Raw genomic sequence first — 19,418 nt, 5'->3', positions numbered from 1 at the left:
GCCTGGTGTTAATCCCTGCTCATCTGGGTGTAGGCTGCTGGAGAGGATGTGCTCTGCTCTTTTTGTTTCCTTCTTGGCTTTTTTATTGCCTCTTTTGAACGGTGCGTAAATGTGGTTTATCTCCACCTCCCAGTTCCTAAGTCTGCATTTTGTTAGCGAGCTTTGCAATGGGCCGCCGGGGCCTTCGCTGTCAGAGAAGACCCCTGAACGCCCTCTTGCTACTTACTCGGGTCTCGTTGGCAGCAACCTTTCGCTGCGCTTGCCAGTCAATGCACGTTGGCTGGATGGCACCTGCAATGCTGATTGGCCACCATGGTTAATACTGTGCTTCTGAGGCATCTCAGTGCATTGGTTAGCAATTTTAAAGTGCATTGGTTAATCGTGTTAAAAGCCAGCCTTTCCTTGCCACAAGACCCCTAGCTGCTTCTTGGGAAGAACACTTTTACAGACTAACACATGAAATACATGTGGAGAAATGCATGGACTTGTGTGTGTGCGTGCGCGCATGTGTGTGCAGAGGCGGGAGTGGGGAGCATTATAAATCAAATTGCTTCTTTTTTGTGATGGAAGGGTAATGACCATTTGTTAATTGATTTAACACGGTAGCTTGGGGGAAAATATATTCAGGTATTGACTAATTGGAAACAAATGAGTGGGTCCGGATTGCCTTACCTGTTGGGTGCTCAGCTCTTGCGTAGCTTAGCCTACTGAGCGACGACTGGCCAAGGGCTTTTCCACGAGCTCCAGGCTCCCCACCATCTGGCCCGTGTTTCTCAACCTTGGCAACGTTGAGATGCCAAGCCCAAGCCAGTCTGCTCAGGCTTCTAGGAGCAATAAACAATCAGAGCGCGCTTGAGTGTTCATTCTGGATGCGCTTAGAGCCTTTTGCTGCAAGGTATCACAGCCCCTTTCCTCAGCTTGGCCTTCGTTCTGCCTGAGCCCAGCTGTGGCCCCTTCGCTTACCTTTGAAATCTTTTCCTCCTCCCTTTCGCCCAACGCCCGTCAGCACCTCCCCTACAGTTGTATGTTTTCTGATCAGTGCCATTTTAAACAGACATGTTTGGTGCCAGTTTGTGGAGGGGGAGCTGGTTGTATTCAGGTCCCACGCCTGCCATGGCATGAGCCTTGGCAAATTAACTACCAGTTGCTGGGCTTAAACTGCCCTTGTATTTTCTATTATTAGCTGAAAGTGTGGGGGGGGGGAGTGGGTGGCAGCAAATAAGACAATAGCGGCTGCATTGCTTGCTCCGGTGGGGCAGAGCTGGGGGGAGCACCGGGGGAGGGATCTTTCCTCCGCCACAGCAAGATTTGAACCCCCCAAATTATTATCAAATTCTGTCTTGGATCTAGAAGGAGTCAGGCATTAGTTTATTCTTATTTATTTAAAGTCTTTCTAAGCTGCCTTTAGGGCAAAAAACCAAAACAAACTCCCTGGATCGCTTACACATAAATGGAGTAAAGTATTAATAACACATTCATCACGGCAACATTGCATTTTGGGGCTGGAAGTTTCTGGACGAATCCGTGTCTGTAAGCAGAGGAAGAACGAGAGAAAGGCAGCCGGGGTCGGGGGGAGATTGATGGAGACACGTTCTCTGTTTCAGCTCTGAGAAAGCTGGGAGCCAGCTTGGTCTTGGTCTTGGCCTTGGTCTTGGCCTTGTCCAGTGGCCAGCTGGCCCTGGCCGTTGCTTGCCAGCAGGCTTCCTCTCCAGAGGCAGCTTGGTGGGGCCTCCTCCCTGACATCACCCGGCTGGCTGAGGCTGATGGTCCAGGAACGGAGAAGCAGACACAGTTCAGCCGTCTCCCCTTCCATGCCCAAGGGGAATTGGGAGCCAGGCAGTCTTGCCCAAAGGCCGGCTGGGTGGGCTCCGCCCGGAGGACAACTTCTACCACTGCTGGGAGGGGCGTCCTGGCCCTTGGCTGCCAGAGCGGGTTGCATGGACTGGCTTCATCATCTAGGAGTGACCTTGCAAAGGCCTCGGCCCGGGAGCTCCAAGGCTCTGGGGAGCGCCAGCAAAGTCCCACCTGAGCATCGGGGCTCAAACAGAATGACCTCATCCTTTCACTTTCACCAGCCATTCCCAGTCAGGTGTCCTCCATTAACTGGTCAGGCTGGCAGAGCGTTAGGGGAGCAGGAGGCCAGCACATCTGGAAGCCCTCAGGACTGGGAAAGCTGCCTTCTGGCCCACCCAGTAACAATAACTCAAGGCTCGCTCCCTGGCACATGGGCACGGCTTCTTCCTGGCTGGGTTTCTTCAGCCCTTGTGCAATTCTGCTGGCCGTGTTTTCTTTACCTTCACAGCCTCTTGAGATCAGGAAGTTGTCCACATCCTGCTTCTTCTGACTTCTGGCCTGCATCCAGGTGGCTGTATCCACACATTTCCACCAAGGTTCTTTGGACACCATCCCATCTTCCTCCTTTTCCTGGATACAGGTTCCAATCCCCCTCCCTTCTCCATCCCCTTTTCTGGACCAGAACTTTCCTTGTTCTATCTTGGAACGACCAAGGCTCCATTCCCTTCATCCAGTCAACCGTCTATCCCCTTGGAGAGTCACCAGAGCTCTCCAGCAGCTCCTGGCCCCAGACCTAGTCTGCCTCGCTCCTCAGGCTCCCCATAAGTCTGCCCCCCGAGTCCAGTGCCTGTACATTAGCAGTGTTCCAACGACAAGTAGCCATGGTTACTTTGAATCACAGTTCACCAAATGAATTCAACAACCTGAGGTGCTCATAAGATACTGAGCCCCAAACTTCCCTTTTAGCCAAGTGAAGTTTGCAGATTCGTCCCCTTTTATTCTCCAAAGCCCCTGATTTGGTTTCCAACACGTCTCGTTGAGAAATTGCCAGGAAAACTAATGACCAGGCTGCAGCCAGGAGGATCTCTTCAGCGTCTGATAACAGCAGCAGAGTTAGTTTTCCTTGGCCATTGCAGTGAATAGCAGTTGCTGGATGTGTCCACCATATATATATTCTGCCTGCTGGATGTAATTTCTAATCTGGAAAGGAATAGAAACTATGGGTGAATTCTCAAGAACAAGCTTGCTTAATATAATACTTTTCCCAGCAACTGAAAGAGTCATGGGTTTTTTTCTCCTGAGCTCTGTTCCCATTTTTTAAATCCTCAGTGACCAGACAGCAGCGTGATGCAATCAGTCTGATTGTCTGTCCACCCCGTCCACCCTGATGCTCCTTCCATCTACCCCCACAAGTCCTGGGGAGGAGAAGTGATGAAGTAGGAACCAGAGAGTGGCCTTCTTTCCATTTGCACTTCACAAGTCAAACTACCAAATCCCATAAAACAGAAAAATCCTCACGCGTCAAAACGCATCTCGTGAGTTGGCAGTTCCGTTCTCCTCTCGGCTGTCCGAGGGCTTGCGACGAAGACCCAGGACCTGCCCGGGAAGTGGGGAGGCAGAAGGCTTTTCTGCAACCCACAGCAGCCGTGGGTGCTGCTCCAGAGAACAAGGAAGTGCTCAGAGGAATCGGTTCTTTGTGGAGGAGTTCGTCTTGGCCTGCTTGGGGCCAAGATTTAGGCATTGTTGGAGAAGCCAGCAATATCTCCCGCGGGCACCTGTCACTTCCTTACCGTAGCAGCTCACCTGAAGCGGAGTTCCTCTACCCTAATTCTGTTGTCTTTGGACAACGTTCACAGCGGTTTAGCCCATGTTTGGGGCTGCATTTCCAAGCAACGCGAGGGGCCTCGTCCGGCTCCTGCCAGAAGCGCTGTCCCGATCTCCTTCCGGCATCTCAGGTGTGGCAAGATGCTTGGGTGGCTTTGCTACAACAGGTCCACCTGGCTGCCTCCCTGGAAAATCAGCTCTTTTTGCCTGGCAAGTCCTTGATGCAGTAGTTTCAAAATGTTCTTTAGCAAGTGTCAGCTTTCGGAGCAGCGCAGGAACATTTGCGAGGGGGGTCAAGGAGGTCTTGTGAAAAAGAGCTGGGGCTTTGTGCGATCCCAGCTGCCACCTTGACTTTTTTGACACTCCTTGCCCCCCTCCCAAGACCCCTGGAGCAGAAGCAACATAATATTTTTGCAGAATTCGTTACACAAAGTTGGGTGGTAGCTATTTTTTTTTTTAAAGCATTTCGAGATGAATTTCAAGATAATGTTTACCTGTTAAATGGGCAGAAAGTCTATTCTTGGTTTGTTTCTTAGTTCTGATCCAGATGTTGTTTGTCAAAATATCACATGGGTTTGTTTGGAGCTGTGCTCTTTTAATGAAGCCCTGAGTCAAATTCGTGCACACTGCTGCTTGAATTAGGAGGCTGTTTACTTGTCACTTGAAACTTGGATTAAGATGTTCAGGCCCTGATCCACATCAAGATGTGATTGGAAGCAGGTTTCTGCATGATCTCATCTGTATAATCAGAAGCCGTTTTTGCCTCAGATCCACGTCAACGGAGACGTGTCCAAGTGCAGATGTTACCCATCTGGGTTGCTTTTCTTTCAACTGGATGTGTCTTCAGGTTCACTTTAGCAAGCTGAGCCAGATGCAGACCAGGGCTTGACTTACAGATGTTGCAATAGAACAGCACGTTGGGGGGTTCCTGATCATGAAAGATACTTGGGAGGATTTTCAACAGCAGCACCAAACAAGACCCACTCCAGCCCACCGAGATCTCTTCCTTCCTTGCACTCACAGAGAACAGTTCAGTTTCGGTGTCTCCCCCCCCCCCCACCCCAGTGTTTTGGGTTGTCCTTGAGAGCCTCCCATCTGCTAGACTCCAATCAGCTCTCTGCAGCTTCGGGTTGACCGTTTGAACTGTGAAGCATGGAATCCTAGAATCGAAGGGACCCTTGAGGTCACCAGGTCAAACCCACCAGTCATGAAGGAATCCTTATTATTATTATAATGACTATATGCCACCTGACTCCTAGCGACTTAAAACATCCCCACTGCCCATTTATGCTTCTGTGCATCCCAGTGTTCTTCACTTGCGGTCTTGTTCTGTGTTTCTGAAATCCTCTTACTCTAGAGCAGAGATTGGCAGCTTTTGACTGGCTAACAATTATACTTAAAGGTTTTTCTGAGAGCCTCAGTGGGCAAATGAGGGGATGGAATTAACGTTTTGGTTTTCTTTGCTCTTAGTTTAGGGAAAGGATTGTGGGGGAACGTCTGTGTCCCTGTTATCATTTTAATTATGCTAAGTGGGTGACAACCCCTAGCTTACTTTGTATTAGAAGCTAAGCAGGATTGGATTTGGCTGAAAGTTGGATGGGAGACCACGAGGCTTGACCATGAAATCAAAGACAGTACAAAGGACTTTACTACTATTGCCAAACAAACTACACAGGTATATCCATGAGGTTCTCAAGAGCTGAGCTCAGTTCAAGGAAGGCTTTACTATGTTAAGCTTAGTTTAGAGCGGACGCTTCAGTCTCCCTGGGATTTCTGCTTTGAAAATGACAGGAACACATGGGCATCTCTTAGACGAGACGAGCTGGAGTAAAAGAGGAGTGGTTCACCTTCCCAGTAAAGGGTCAAGGCCCTCACTCGATATTTGAGAACTGGAGCTTCCAGTGATCCCCCATGGTGGTCTTTCTGTGGGATATGGAGGTGGCAGGGATGGTTTTCAAAGGGCTCCTGGAGAGGAGAAGGAGACAGCTGCTGAAGGTTGCCCTGGTTGAAGTCTTGGGGTGCTTTAATTTGGTGGGGGAATGGATGAAAACAGGGATGTCCACAGAGGAGTCAAAAAGTCAAGATGGTGGTTGCCACCATGCAATTCAAACCCCGACCCTTTTTTACATGTGTCACAATGCGCATAAAAAAAGGTCAAGGTTTAGATCGCATGATGGTGGCCACCATCTTGACTTTCTGACTCCTCTGCAGACACCCCTGGATTAAAATCACATGGGGAAATAAGAGAAACAAGCTCATTGGTGCTGAGACCCCCGTTGCTGATCCACAGTTCATTGCCTTCTTCTTTAGGAGAGATTCCACCTCTAATTGTGTTGACAACCTACTTCCTGATGTACATGCAAATATTTCCTGATTTGCACAGTCTTTCTTATCCCATCCAAAACTGTCAGAAGAAAAGCTTCCATTCTGGAGAGAGCCTGCTTCCTCTTTGCTCGTATCATTTTTGCTCATCTGTTGTCCTCTGCTGATGAATGAACAGGCCCCATAATGACCAGACTGAGGCAGATGAAATGGAGAATTTCTCTTCTGATGGATCATTTTCTATTCAGTCCAATGGAGCTGTGATGGCCACAAGGCCTTCAATGCCAAAATTTTACAAGGAGGCCCATATGCACGGCATGACATTATTTGGGTCAGCCTTGCCTTGGTACAATCAGTTATTATAACCAGGTCTTCCTGCCCAGGTAGAATTGCAACTGGTGTACTAGTCACAATTGGGAATAGGCCCCTCTGGCCATGGATTCCACCTGCTAATCTAGCAGGAGCTGAGAGACCCAAAGGACCACCAAGTCATGAACCTGCTCCCTGATGGGGAGTGCTTGCCCATCAAAGAGCAATTCTGGTGGTCCTAGAGAATCCTGATGTATCCATAGCAACTCCAATTTACTTGGGTTCAGCTTCAGTTTGTTTTCTTCCATCCAGACCTTGACAGCTTCCAGGCATCGGGATAAGATTTCAACAGCATCTCTCCTACAGCCTGGTTGGAGATATAAAGTTGGGTATCATCAACGTTGAATGACCTCTCCCAGTGGCTTCATGTTAAAAAGCAGGGGAGAGAGGGCTCACCCCTGCAGAACCCTGCACATTAGGGGCCATTGAGCCAAACTCTCCTCTGTCACCATCACAAATTGAAACTGTCAGTGAGGAAGCAGTGGGACCATTGCAAAACTGAGGCTATCCCCAGCCTCTGCAGATGGTCCAGTAAGATGTCCTAGTTCATGGTATCAAAAGCTGCTGAGAGGTCCACTAAGACCTGAAGGGGCAATGTTATATTTTTGGTTATACTTCATCATATCTTCTAGTTGTTGTACTTTCTAATAAAATATGGAAAAGTTAAAAAAAATAAAAACAGAAAGGTCTCACTACCCCCATTCAGGTCTTGGCAAACACCATCTCGGAGAGCAACCAGTGCTGTCTCCACCCCAAACCCGGGCCTGAACTCTGACTAAAACAGGTCCAGATAATCTGCTTCCTCTAGGGCAGGGTTCCTCAACTTTGGTGACTTGAAGATGTGTGGACTTCAGCTCCCAGAATTCTGGGAGTTGAAGTCCACACATCTTCAAGTCACCAAGGTTGAGGAATCCTGCTCTAGGGTACTGTGAAGTTGATCCACTACTAGCAGCTCAATGAAGTTCCAAACAGAAGGGAGCTTGGAGACCATCTGATAGTTGTCCAGCACCATTGGATCCAAAAACAGCTTTTTCAGGAGGAGGCAATCCCCAGCCTGTCAGGAGCTCCAAAATCTCCTGTAACGAGGTGCTGACAATTTCCTGACTCCACGTGGTCACTGCTCCATCTGCTTCCCAACTAAACCAGGAGGAGCAGAGATCCGAGGGGTCCAAGCGGCAAGTGACCAAGGACAACTGAGACAGCACCCTATCCACTTCCTCAGAGGTCACAGACCAAAAGGAGTCCCAGATAACAGGGTAAGCTGATGCCCTAGTCACCACTGATGATTTTGTCCATGCGGAGTCAAGATTGCAGTAAATCTAAGTGACTTTATCAGCTAAATGCTTGAGTTTATTTAGAGGTTCAGGTCCCCAGGAAGGCAAAATTGTCACAGAAGTGGTGTTCTGTTCTGCACAAATCCAGCCAGTAATTCAATGGTTCCAAACATCAGCAGGATATGTGCTATTTGCCAGTCACATCATCCCCTCAAATTATGCCCTATATCTGGTTGGGCTGCTCTACTTCCAAACCTACGTGAGTTTGTACAGATGTGCTGGGTTAACTAGACAACTGGATGCATAAATATATTTGGCATGATGTTTCAGGTCAAGTCCTTCCAAAATGCCTGGTTCTCCTGACCCCAGATAAGTGGCGTTCAGCAATGCCAGGAATGCTCATGAGTTCAGCTTCAGCAACGTGGGATGCCTCTAAATGAGCAAGACCCATTTGCGACGCATGCCGCCTGGAAGAGAAACCAGCTTGCATTCCAGTTCCAAACAGAAGCCCTACTAAACACCCGTTTTTACTTTTTACCATTTAACAGAGAAGTAGAACAGCATTTCAATTAATAAGTAACTAAATAAATAAGTCAAGTCAATATCATTCCAGTTCTCTAGGGATTGCTTCCAAAATAATTCGGATCGAGTAGGAAGGGAAAAAACATTGGCACTCAGAAAGAATGGTTTGCTCTGAAAATTCCTCCAAATTCTGAAAGAATTGATGCTTCTCTGAAATCAGTCTATAAATCTCTGGGTGAGGAAGGGATGGGAATAATCGCAATCTTTCTTTTGGCATATTAATGTTATTGCAGCTGCTGATAATAAATGGGTCTACTTCTCTGCCACACAGCTTTCAGACTAGCAAACTGTTATTTGCAAGTTTCCTGCACCCAACCTTGACTGTTGGACAATGTACATATATCCCAAAGAATAAAAATAGAGAAACTGGAATCTGAAACTTGCACCAGGTTTGTATGGAGAGCAAAACTGAAGCCTATGATTGGACAAACTCTTCCATCACCAACTCATTGGGAGTTTGCATAACAGGCCAGTCTAGGATAAAATGGGGCTGGTCAGCCTGTGGGTCAAAGTATTGTGTGAACCCAGCATTGTGAACATGTCTGGAAACTAGTCTATAATATTTAAACTGGCCCATGATGAGGACAAACAGAATTTAAAGCTGCAGGGAACCCACCCAGCTGAAAATTATTCCTACTGTAAAGAAGCTCCTTTTGAGTCCTTCAGAATTCTGTGAAAGACCCAGTAGGACCCAGCGGCCACTCCTGACATCTCTACTGAATGATTAATAAGCTGGGCTGCTGTCCCCACCAATCAACTGCTTACAGGAACAGCAGGTGGACCATGGAGCCAGGAGTCCAGAGAGGTGGGAGCCTCCTCTTCACTGGATGTGGTACAAGTGGACCCTGGACACCCATCTATCAGGGAGGCTTTCCCCTGGATTCCAGCCCAGAGAGGACCCTTGGCCCCGGGGATTCTCCTGTCCCGTGAGCATCCCCATGGAAGAAAATGTCATTTGAGAAATGAAGCTACTTGTAAAGCTTCCAATGGTCATGCTGGCTGGGGAATTCTGGGAGTTGAAGTCCACCCATCTTAAAGTGGCCAAGTTGGAGAAACATTGCTTTAGAAGGACAGGCAAACCTTCTTAACATTAGGAGCAATTCAAGAATAAAACCAATGGGCCAGAGTAGGGTGTCCTCCTCTTTCCTGGGGAGGGTCAAGCAGAGGATGGACAGCCATCTGTCATGGAGGTTTGAATTTGGGTTCCTGCACAAAAGAGGGGCCGGATTCCGTGGTCCCAATGCTCCCTCCCAACTCCAGGGTTCTATAGCTTGGTAGCCTCGATAGACCCCTGGAGTAACTTCTCCCTCCCATCTTATTTTGAAAGAAATCCATCCTGATCCCCAAGGCCATAGCATTTCTGGGCTACGGGAGAGGTGGCCAGGCCATCTTCCCAAGGAATGTGGAGATGCCGGAAGAGCCCGACTGCCAAGAAAAGGAGATGCGGGGTCTTCCAGAGATCAAACCCGATCCCTGCCAAGCCAAACCACCACAGAAATTATGTTCTATCTCCTTGGCAGACCCGTGGCTTTTTAGGGGCTGTTTAGTCTGCATTTGCTATGGAATTTTGTTCACCAGAGCTTTCCTGAGAAAGCTGACCAATTTCCTGTCCTTCCGCAACATCTTGGCACCCTGGACACACTTCTGTCTGGACAGTCTCCTGCTCTGATATCGACTGCAGAAACCTCTTGGAGAGACCAGGCTTCTTGGTGGGGAAAGCAAGGCCAGATGCCATATAATTCTAGGGTAAAAATAAGGACCCGTGACCAACAGTGTCTGGAAATGGCCTTAAGCCAGTGGCACCGTGTGCACAGTGGGGAAGAGTAGCGTTTGAAAAAAGGACTCATTAAACAAATTCCTGGAGGAGATGTGGCTTTCAAGCCTACCTTGTGCGCCAGATAAATTGGCACTTTTCAGTAAAATGGGGGGCAAGTGATGACGGCCATGCCTTCGGATATTTAAAGGCAGCTGACAATAGGAATTAGCCGTGACAACTCAGCAAAACTTCTGCAGGCACTAAACCCTGGGCGCTGGAGCCTGGAGACAAATTCCTAGCTCTGGAATTAATAAAAGAAAGCTGTACTAATTGAAGCCATGTCAGATCCAGGAGAGCTCCTCTTGCTATTGTTCCTAACAGAGCCGTTTCTCGGTAAATGCACAAGGTGTTTCTCCTGGAATGAGTGCCCATCAGCTCCATCTCACAGCATTTTCCTTTCTGGAAACTGGCACTGAGACACCAAACGTCTCCCATGATATGTTACCCTGGTCTTATTTTTTAAAAGAGCTCTCCAAGGAGAGGAGAATATCTTCTGAGGTTCAGCACTGGGGAAAGGACTATTTCTGTGGTCTAGCTCAGTGATTCTTGAGCGGGGGGCATATGGCGCCTTGGGGGCCCAGAATATTTCAAGGGGGTCACAGTGAAAAACATGTAACAGTGGGGCCATGCCATGTGCTGAGGGGGCCACAGAAAAGGAAAGTGTATTATACTGCGAATACTGTCCAGTTGACACCAAAAACGCGCCAGTTACTGTCCCATGTCTGTATCGGGTAATGGGACTGGACTGGGGGGGGGGGGCACAGGAGAAAAACAAGGTAGGAAGGGGCCCATGGATGAAACAAGGTTGAGAAACACTGGTCGAGCTCATCGATTGCCTCCAGGGTAGGTGTCAGCCCCTCAAGGTAATCCAGACAGGAAACCCACACCTTGACTACTAATGTACCTCTATTGTAAGGTTGCAGTAACTGAATCTTGCAAGTCCGAAAGCACTTCTCCCCTCCCTGCCTTTTCTTTCCAGAGAACTAGGGAGGGTCCCTTCTGGGGCGCTTCCTCCACCCTCATTCTCGCTTCAGACTCAGATTTCTCTTATCAGACTGTTGCTTTGCCTGCGGCTCTTCCTCCTGTCTCCCAAGATTATTCTCACAGCCCACTGCAGCGGGACCTAGTTCCTGCTGTCCTGGGATCAATATTCCAGATTATGATGGTGCTCTGCCCCTCCTGCCAACACGTGCTCCCTGTGGGTGTCTTTGCCCAAGAATTTCTGGAGAAGCCCACTGGGGAACCGAAGTCTCTCCGCCTCTCAGAAGGGCCTGTGATTCCAACGGTCAGTTCCAAAGCTCCTAACGCCGCTTCTGATTGATCTGAGCCAACGTCACAAGACCTGAGCAGAAGATATCTAAACAGGAAAATGGCTGTAAATGTTCTGACCGACAGGAAGGGTCTCGGTTCCCCCTTCACGGCAATGGGAATGCTGCTCCGGATCACTGAACACTGGTACCTTCCTTGCTGCCCCAGGTTGGGTGCATGGAGCCCTGAGCAAGCATTGGTGTATCTTGGCTTCTTTTTGTGGGTGGGTGCCCTGCAGGGGGGCAAGGCTGTCTAGGGCAGTGTTTCTCAGCCTTGGCCACTTGAGGATGGGTGGACTTCAACACCCAGAATTCCCCAGCCAGCATGGCTGGCTGGGGAATTCTGGGAGTTGAAGTCCACCCATCTTCAAGTGGCCAAGGCTGAGAAACACTGCCCTAGGGCTTCTACCCATATCTACCCAGGCCAATCGGTGAAGAGGAATCCAGCACAGCTGGGGTCCCTCCTTGTCCTGGCATCTCCCGCTGCTGACTGATTGTTCATCATTGCTCGAAGGCTGAGCTGCTCAAGCTGTTGTTCCGCTCTGGTTTAGAAACACTTCTTAGGAACTCTCAGGCAATTCTGAGGAATTTCCCCCGGCATGCCACAGGCACTGGGGTTCAAGAAATCAAAGGCCCATTCCTCGCTATTTATCCTGGAAACCATTTCACAAGCCGTGGCGTGTGGCGCAGAAGGGTAACAGCCACGCACGTCTCTACTTCTGGTTTCCCCAGTCTAAGGGGTTTGGCCTACAAGTCCCAGAATTGCTGGCCCCCTTGGTTGGGAGATGGTGGGGGGCTCTCAAGGCAGGAGAATCTGCGCCTCCCGAAGAACATTTAAATGCGTTTGGAGGAAGGCAAGACGACTGGCTTGGAGAGTATTTGGAGAGAGAAAGAAAAGGCGTTGCGATTGCTTAGTTAACTGAAAAAACCCTGGATCTGTTGTGGACCCCTGGGGGGGAGAAGGGGGAAGGTGTGACCTCATGCACATCAGACACCGTTGTGCAAGTAGTGCAAATGATATTCTTTGCAATTAGTCATGGGACTGGCACAAATGGCATCCTTTATGTGATAATGCCATGAGGTGGGTGACCTTCTCGTGGCTTCTGCCAGACCCGCACACCTTCCCCCTTCTCCCCCTCAGGGGTCCACAACAGATCCAGGGTTTTTGTGCATTACACTTCTTCCTCCCCGCTCCTAAAATTATCCATAAGTTATTAGAAGGTCTCTATTATGGTTGCTGTTGTTATCACATTTACCACATTTAATACAGATGTCCACTCTAGGGGTCTCTGGGCAACTTACAAAATATAATACTAATCAAAACAATTAAAAAGATAAAGGAAACAAAACCATTCTGTCCCATCCTGGCCTTCTGGAAGGTTATTATTTCTGGCTGGGCGGCAGGCGCCGTGGAAGGCAAGGCGGTCGAGACTCAAACCCCGGGAAGGGGCTTGTCTTGAGAATGCAAAGAGGAGCTGTGGCCTCTGAGTTACCAAAACCTGAAACTGGTGCTAGAGCCAGGATGAATGCCTACCAGCCCAGCCGGGATTCTGCCCTGGAGGGTCTCGGGGGAGGCAGAAGGGAGCTGCTGGACTCGCCCGCTGCCCTGCTGCTTCCTGCATGACCAGCCAGATACCGGGGCGGTGCTGGAGCAGCTCCCGGGGCGTGAGTGTGGCTGATCCCGTGGCCTCTCCCGGGCCAGTCTGGAGGCCGAGATGCCACGCGACAGGGGTCTGTTCCGAGCCTGCAGGCGTCCAGGCCGCTTTGGACCGGGCATTCTGGGAGCCGGCTTGGGTTAGGGGTCTTTGGACTACGACTCCCAGAACGCTCAGCCAGCATAGCCAGCTGGAATTCAACCACGTGCTATAGGGACAAAGCAGCTTGGTTGCTTAGTAGCTCATTCATTCATTCTTCTTTGGTTTATTTTACTCAGGAGTAGAGGCAGCTGACCCAAAGCGGCTTCCGTTCCCTGTTCTAGTAAAAAAATTCAGACAACAAACCAAATTGAAAGGACAACCATCCCCCAAGAAGCAACATCCGGAAGTCCATGGCCACTGCCCCCCCCCCGAAAACTTTCCTCGAAGATGGGGAACATCACCCTCAACTGCTTTTCAACTGAGATAAATTGCACGAGAATTTTTATGTATTTCAGTCCCCAAATGGTGAGAAAGTGGTTTGTCAGTATTTAGCAGCCATGATCAGAGGGGGCCCCAGCGGGCTCCAACCGCAAGAGGTCAAAAAAGTCAGTGGGACCACACAGTCAAAGCCCTGCCCCTTTTTAGCATTCATGTCCCGGTCTCGGAAGAACAGGTTGCCCCCCTGCCTCAAATGAAGGCACTCCAAGCGTTTTAGCCTTTTGTACAGGGAATGTTTGAAAGCTCGAATTTGTCAGGGCTGCCTCCCTTGAGTAAAGCTTTTGGCTCCCTGACGTCCTTCAGGGACAATCCATGTTCAAGGGCGATCTGTGTGGGTTTCACATGGACAGCACACATGTAGGGACCGGCGGTGCTGGATCAGCCGTGACCCAGGAGCGTGTGGCTGATCTGGATGCAGCCTTCAGAGCTGGTGGTTTGCTGGTCTCCTGTCTCCCTCTGCTGGACCACCTCCGTGCGCGGCCCTCCTCCTCCCAAGATGGCCCTTTGCCCGCCTTGCATGAAACTTGGAGAGAGCAGGACACCGTGGCCCCCCAAAGTCCAGTTTTTCTCAGTTTTCTACAGAGCATTTTAGCACCCAAGAAAAGAGGGAGGACATTTTGGACAAGATGTCCCTGCTGGCGTGCCAAAGGGGTGGCTGGAGTGGGGAAGATCCTCAAGGAACGCATCCTGTGGCCAGCAGTGGCCAGCCAGACCCAGCTGAGGAGCCCACAAGGAAGATACAAAGGATTTGTGCCAGTCTAGCACCCAGGGGGTCGGGCTAGGAGGAAGGAGCAACCTGGATCTCCATTTGCACTCAGCTGTGTGGCTGAACCTGAATGACCTTGAGCCAGTGGCCTCACCATAGCCCACTGCTCAGGACTGTTGTGAAGGTAACATAGGAGGAAGGAAGAACCAAGAACCCTGTCCTTGGGGGAATAATGGAATAAAAGCAAAGCCAGCAACTGATCCTGCTGTGGGACCCAGCTGATCTTGCTTTTGGCCCAGGATCTGCCGCTGAGTCGGGCTGTGCCCACCACGTGGCTGGAGGCTGGCCACGCACAGGCTGCACTCTGGCTGAAACTAGCTGCTGGGCAGGCGCATGCTGGGTTCATAGAAGGCCCCGAAGAAGTTGCCCCCAGACGTGGACGGCTTTCGCCCTTCCAGGCCCAAGACTTTGGGGCAGATCCACAGCTGGGTTTTTCATACAGCGCTGAGGAGCCCTGGGCTCTGGGAGAACCCGATGGGGTTCTGTGAGAGGCCAACGGCACCCGCCACCCCCACCCCCCCCATTCAAGCTCTGCCCATTTTCTCTCCTACGAACGTTGTCTTTCTGATAAAGGGTTTGCGGGTTTTTTTAAAGACCACATTCAAAAACCCTTGATCTACAGCATGTCCTGGGGACGGCCGAGTGCTCTTGCTGCATGCCATGAACGGGAGCTGGGGGGTCCCAAGACCCTGGCAGAGAAATAGGGCCATTCCCCAGGCGAGCAAAGAGGCCCATCAACCCTGGTGTTAAAAGAACCAGCGGGCAGGGGTCAGAAGTGGTCAGTTCCTATTCAAGATAAAGCAAAACGTTGATTTGCCTGACTGAAACATATCAGGTTTACTTCCTGAGGGGGTCCACAGGGAGGGAGGGTCAATACAGTCAAGATGGCAGCCACCATCCTGTGACCAAAGCCCCCTCCTTTTTTACGCAGGTCACCACAGGGCTGTGGGCTTCAGTTATGGCTGCCTTGACTTTTCTGACTCCTGAGCTTCGATTAGGCCTACAGGGCAATTCCTGAGCCTCCACTGCAGGTCTGGCCTTTACTCTCTTCCAAGGGCTGGACGTGTCCTTGGCCTAGATGTCTAGGCTAGGTCCACCAAGTGGAAAGGAGGCTCTGGCCCTTCCCTTGAACCCGCCACAGCCAGGAGCCAAAGCCGCTGCCACAGTTCCCATGCTCCAGGCCTGGGCCAAAGTTCAGGGGCATTGCGAACCTTCCACCCGCGTCCTGGGTCGCCTTGCGCTTCAAGAAACTCTTCATTACGGAGAGCTCACATCCGCGAAATTGACAAATCATGATGACATTTTGGGGACAAGTGAGCGGCAGCAGTCGTTAAGGGGTGTCTTGACTCTCCGAAAGGTCAACACTTTCACTTGGCAGAACCTGCTGCATCCATCATAGGTCGAGGAGCTGCTGAGCCTGGTGAAAGATAACGAAACAGGGGCACACAAAGAAGGAAAAGTTTCCATCCATCCATCCATCCATCCATCCATCCATCCATCCATCCATCCATCCATCCAAAATAAACCCAGAATTGCTCCAGGGCCATCACTCTAGTTGCTGCAGGAAGCAAGATTTGTGAAGAGATGGAACTCTCTCTAATCCAGCTGTGAACTTTTGAGGTCGCCATGTTTTACCTTCTGTTCCAAGCTGATAACATTCAGGAGACATTCCTCAAGAGTCAGAAAAGCAAGCTTTGTGCCTGTCTCCATGATGACACAAGTGGCTTTTTACTTTTTCCCCCAAGGGGGTGAAAATGGCAAGCGATGAGAAGGACAGTTGCTGCTGGTGTGAGACGGATGTTGCACCCGCCTGACTGAAGAAAGACGGAAAGTCTTGCGTCTTGCGCGACTCTTTTCTCCAGGGGTGATGGATCGTGTGGGGCTTGATTTAGACTTACACAAAATGGCCCCCCAGACACTCCTCCCTCTTGAGAAGAGGACCTTTCACTCCATTTCACTCCAAATGACTCTCTGAAACAAGTGCCAGGTTGTTTTTCGAAGCCTTCGGTGAGTGACCCGTTGCCCGTGACTTGAAAATGGAAGCCTGGCTGGGAAAAGGTAGGCAAATGTTCTCCAGGAGGAGCGAAGCCTCTTCAGCTGAAGCTGGCCGCGTCTAGCGGCCCTTGTGGCTCAGCCCTGTGGCCCCTCTTCAGTGCCCTGAGCATGTGCAAAGTGGCTTGTCCTTTACACTGGGTACATGCAATTCATCCCTATGATCATTGGAGCTTGAGGAAGAAATTCTAAGGCATTCTAAGAAAGAGATGAGAAATACAGAACTGATTTGGAGATAGCCAAGACTTCTGGGTTTTGTTTGCTAGCTGAATTGGCAACAAAAATTGAATCTGACTTAGGAAAAAGGCTGGGCTTTGCATTGGTGTTTCCCATCCATTTGTCCCTCTGTTCTCTGGGCTGGATGGAAAGTTCCCTGAACCCCAAAGCACAATAAAATGTGCCTACGTTCAGATAAGGGAATAAAAGACCATAGTCCATTGGTGCTTGATCTGCAACCCTTCTTGCCCATCAAGATCTTGGATGATGGCAGAGATGGTGGTGTCTCCATCCTCCCTCGCTAGGTTTAGGCTTTCTCAAGTCCATCTCAACTCCTGATGGCTTCCCAGATACCGCCAAGGGTTATCTTGGGAACAACATGGAAGTCGTTTGTCAGTGCCTTCTTCCAGAATGGGCTTGGACTTGCCTGGTGGTCTCTATTCCTTGGTGGCCTTCCATCCAAACTCTAACCTAGCCACCTCTGCCCAACTTTATTTGCTGAGACCAGGGCAACTGGCGCTCGCTAATGACTTTCAAAAGGCCATTTCACAGGCAATTGAAATACTTGCTTATCCCTTTCAGCCCTTTGTAGTCAGTTTCCCAATTCCTGTACAAAACTCCCCAACATTAGTTTGCCTGCTTATGGAAGCGCTGCGCATCTTTCTTTAAGCATCCTAGAGCTGTAACTAGACTCTGGTACATATTGGACTCAGCAGTCCATCACAGAAACTGTGAAGATTAAAAAAAAAGCTTATAAAATGGAAATGAGATTTTTGAGGGAAAATAGCAGCAAGAGGACAGACAGGAGGGGTCACCTCTGTTGAGCAGGAGGCTGTTTTCACCCTGACAGGATTGTGCAGGAGATCCAACATTGGGCGGGAGAGCGAATATCCCAGGACAAAGAAATACAGCTCAAAACTCTCCTTGGCAGTGAGAGAAACAGGTTGAAAGTGACTGAATGAGGTTTAATTACGGCAAGCGCAAAGTTCTTCCAGTGGGGGAAGACATCAAATGCACAAAGAGAGGATGGGAGTAAGAGGAGTGCGGAAAAAGACCTTGGAAGCATACTTGATGGCCACCTGAACCTGAGCCAGCAGAGGAATGGGGTTGCAACCATCTTTACAGTCGCTCAACTGAGAGATCATTTCCAAATCACAGGGAGGAATCTTTCCGCTTTGTGGACCTTTGAAACCTTCTGAGGAGCTCGGCAGATGCCACGGCTTCTCCACCGCTTCTGGGATCCTCACAGCCAACAGACGGTGTTGCAACTTCACTTCCCCGTGTAGGGAACCCCGGCCGAGGGCGAGTGCTTTGATGGGCTGACATCAAAGGAGAAGCCTTCTATGGGTTCTCCCTTTGGCTTCTACTGATAATCTCCTTATTGCCAGACAATCAGTTGTTCCTCTAGTTCTTGAGCCGCTGAATGTCCAACCCAGCAGTAAGATAAGGAAAACCAGAAGCTTTGGACCTAGCTTTGCAATGAGCCTCCCTGCGGAGCAGTCATGATCTCGTTCTCTGTCCCCTTCCCCTTTCTCCAGGAGCACTGACTGGATTGACGCATGAGAACACTCCAAGTTCCAGGCATACTTCGAAACCCAGGGAATTAGAGCAGAGTCCAATCTGTTACAGTCTGTACTACTAACCCAGTGCCTGAGCCTGTCAGGATCTGGATGGGGAGACACGATCCCTCCACCCAAGCTTTCGGTCTGTGGGCCGAATGGTTCCAGAGGAGCCCCCCTTTGGCTTTGAACAACACGCACGTACACACCCTCAGAGGCCGTCTACAGTTTGGGGGTCCTTGGAGCTGTGAGTGCAGAAGCACTTTTGCACAGCTGCATCTTGTGCACCGATTGTGCAACGGGAAGCCCTGCTAACAGTCACTCGTACTGTGGTCACCTCCTGTTTGGATTATTGTAGGTGCTCCATGGGAGGCTGCCCTTGAAAAGCTTTGGGAAGCTACAGCTGGTCTAAAATGTGGTGCCCGGGTGGAGATGGCGTTTCCTGTTTGGTGATCCCACTGCTTTGGGAGCTTCACTGGTTTCCAGTTGGCTTCTGGGTCGATTCAAGGTGCTGGTTGTCACCTGTAAAGCCCTAAGTGGCTTTGGACTTGGTTATCTGAGGGGCCACTGTCTCCTGTCTTCATCCACCTGTCCGAACAGGTTGAACAGGTCAACTTCCTCAAGTCCCGTTTCTTTGCGAAGGCCATCTGGCAGGAAGTGGGCATTTTGGATCACCGCCTCCACGCTTTGGAACTTCCTCCTGGGTTTCAGGAGAGCAATTAAGATCTGCCTTTTCCACGTAGCCCGGAAGAAGCATGTTTTGAATGTTGGGAATCACATGGCTTTGTGTGTGTTGCTTTGTCTCTTTTGATGCCGTTGAGATGTTTTGTTATTCTTTTGGGGTGGGTTTATTTGTTGGCGAGGTTCTTTTATGACGCTTTTGATTGTTGGCCTCAGTTCGGTCTTGCGTTCTGTGATGGAATTACAGCCTTGATCTTCCAGGTCACCCCTGAGCTGGAGAGAGATGCATCAAGGCAGATACTGAGCATGCTTCCCTCATCATTTGAGAGAGACGAAATTATGCCCTGTAGTAACTATTTGTGGCTAGCTTATGGAATGGTTGAATTTCTGCCTGCACAATTATTCCAAAGTGTGGGATTTGGGGAGGAATCAGTCTGTCTTCCTCACACATGAGAAGCACCTCTCTCATGGGATTAGGGACCCTGCGCTTAGGATGTTAGCTTCTTCTCTTCATGGAGTTCCTCAGATGGACAGGTTGCAGCGCAGACTTTATTCATACATCACATTTATATAGCCACCCATCTCACACAGAGTGACTCTGGGCAGCTTTGACACATGTACTTTGTACACATGTAGTGGAAACTCTCCCTCCCTCCCTCCCTCCCTTATTTATTTATTTTTATTCATACATCACATTTATATAGCCGCCCTTCTCACACAG

Source organism: Python bivittatus, unplaced genomic scaffold, assembly GCF_059951505.1.
Source record: "Python bivittatus isolate LINGU-HERP-01145 unplaced genomic scaffold, Pbiv_v1 ctg000700_np1212, whole genome shotgun sequence".
In the NCBI taxonomy this organism is placed as follows: Eukaryota; Metazoa; Chordata; class Lepidosauria; order Squamata; family Pythonidae; genus Python; species Python bivittatus.
Note: the sequence above shows the minus strand (reverse complement) of the source record.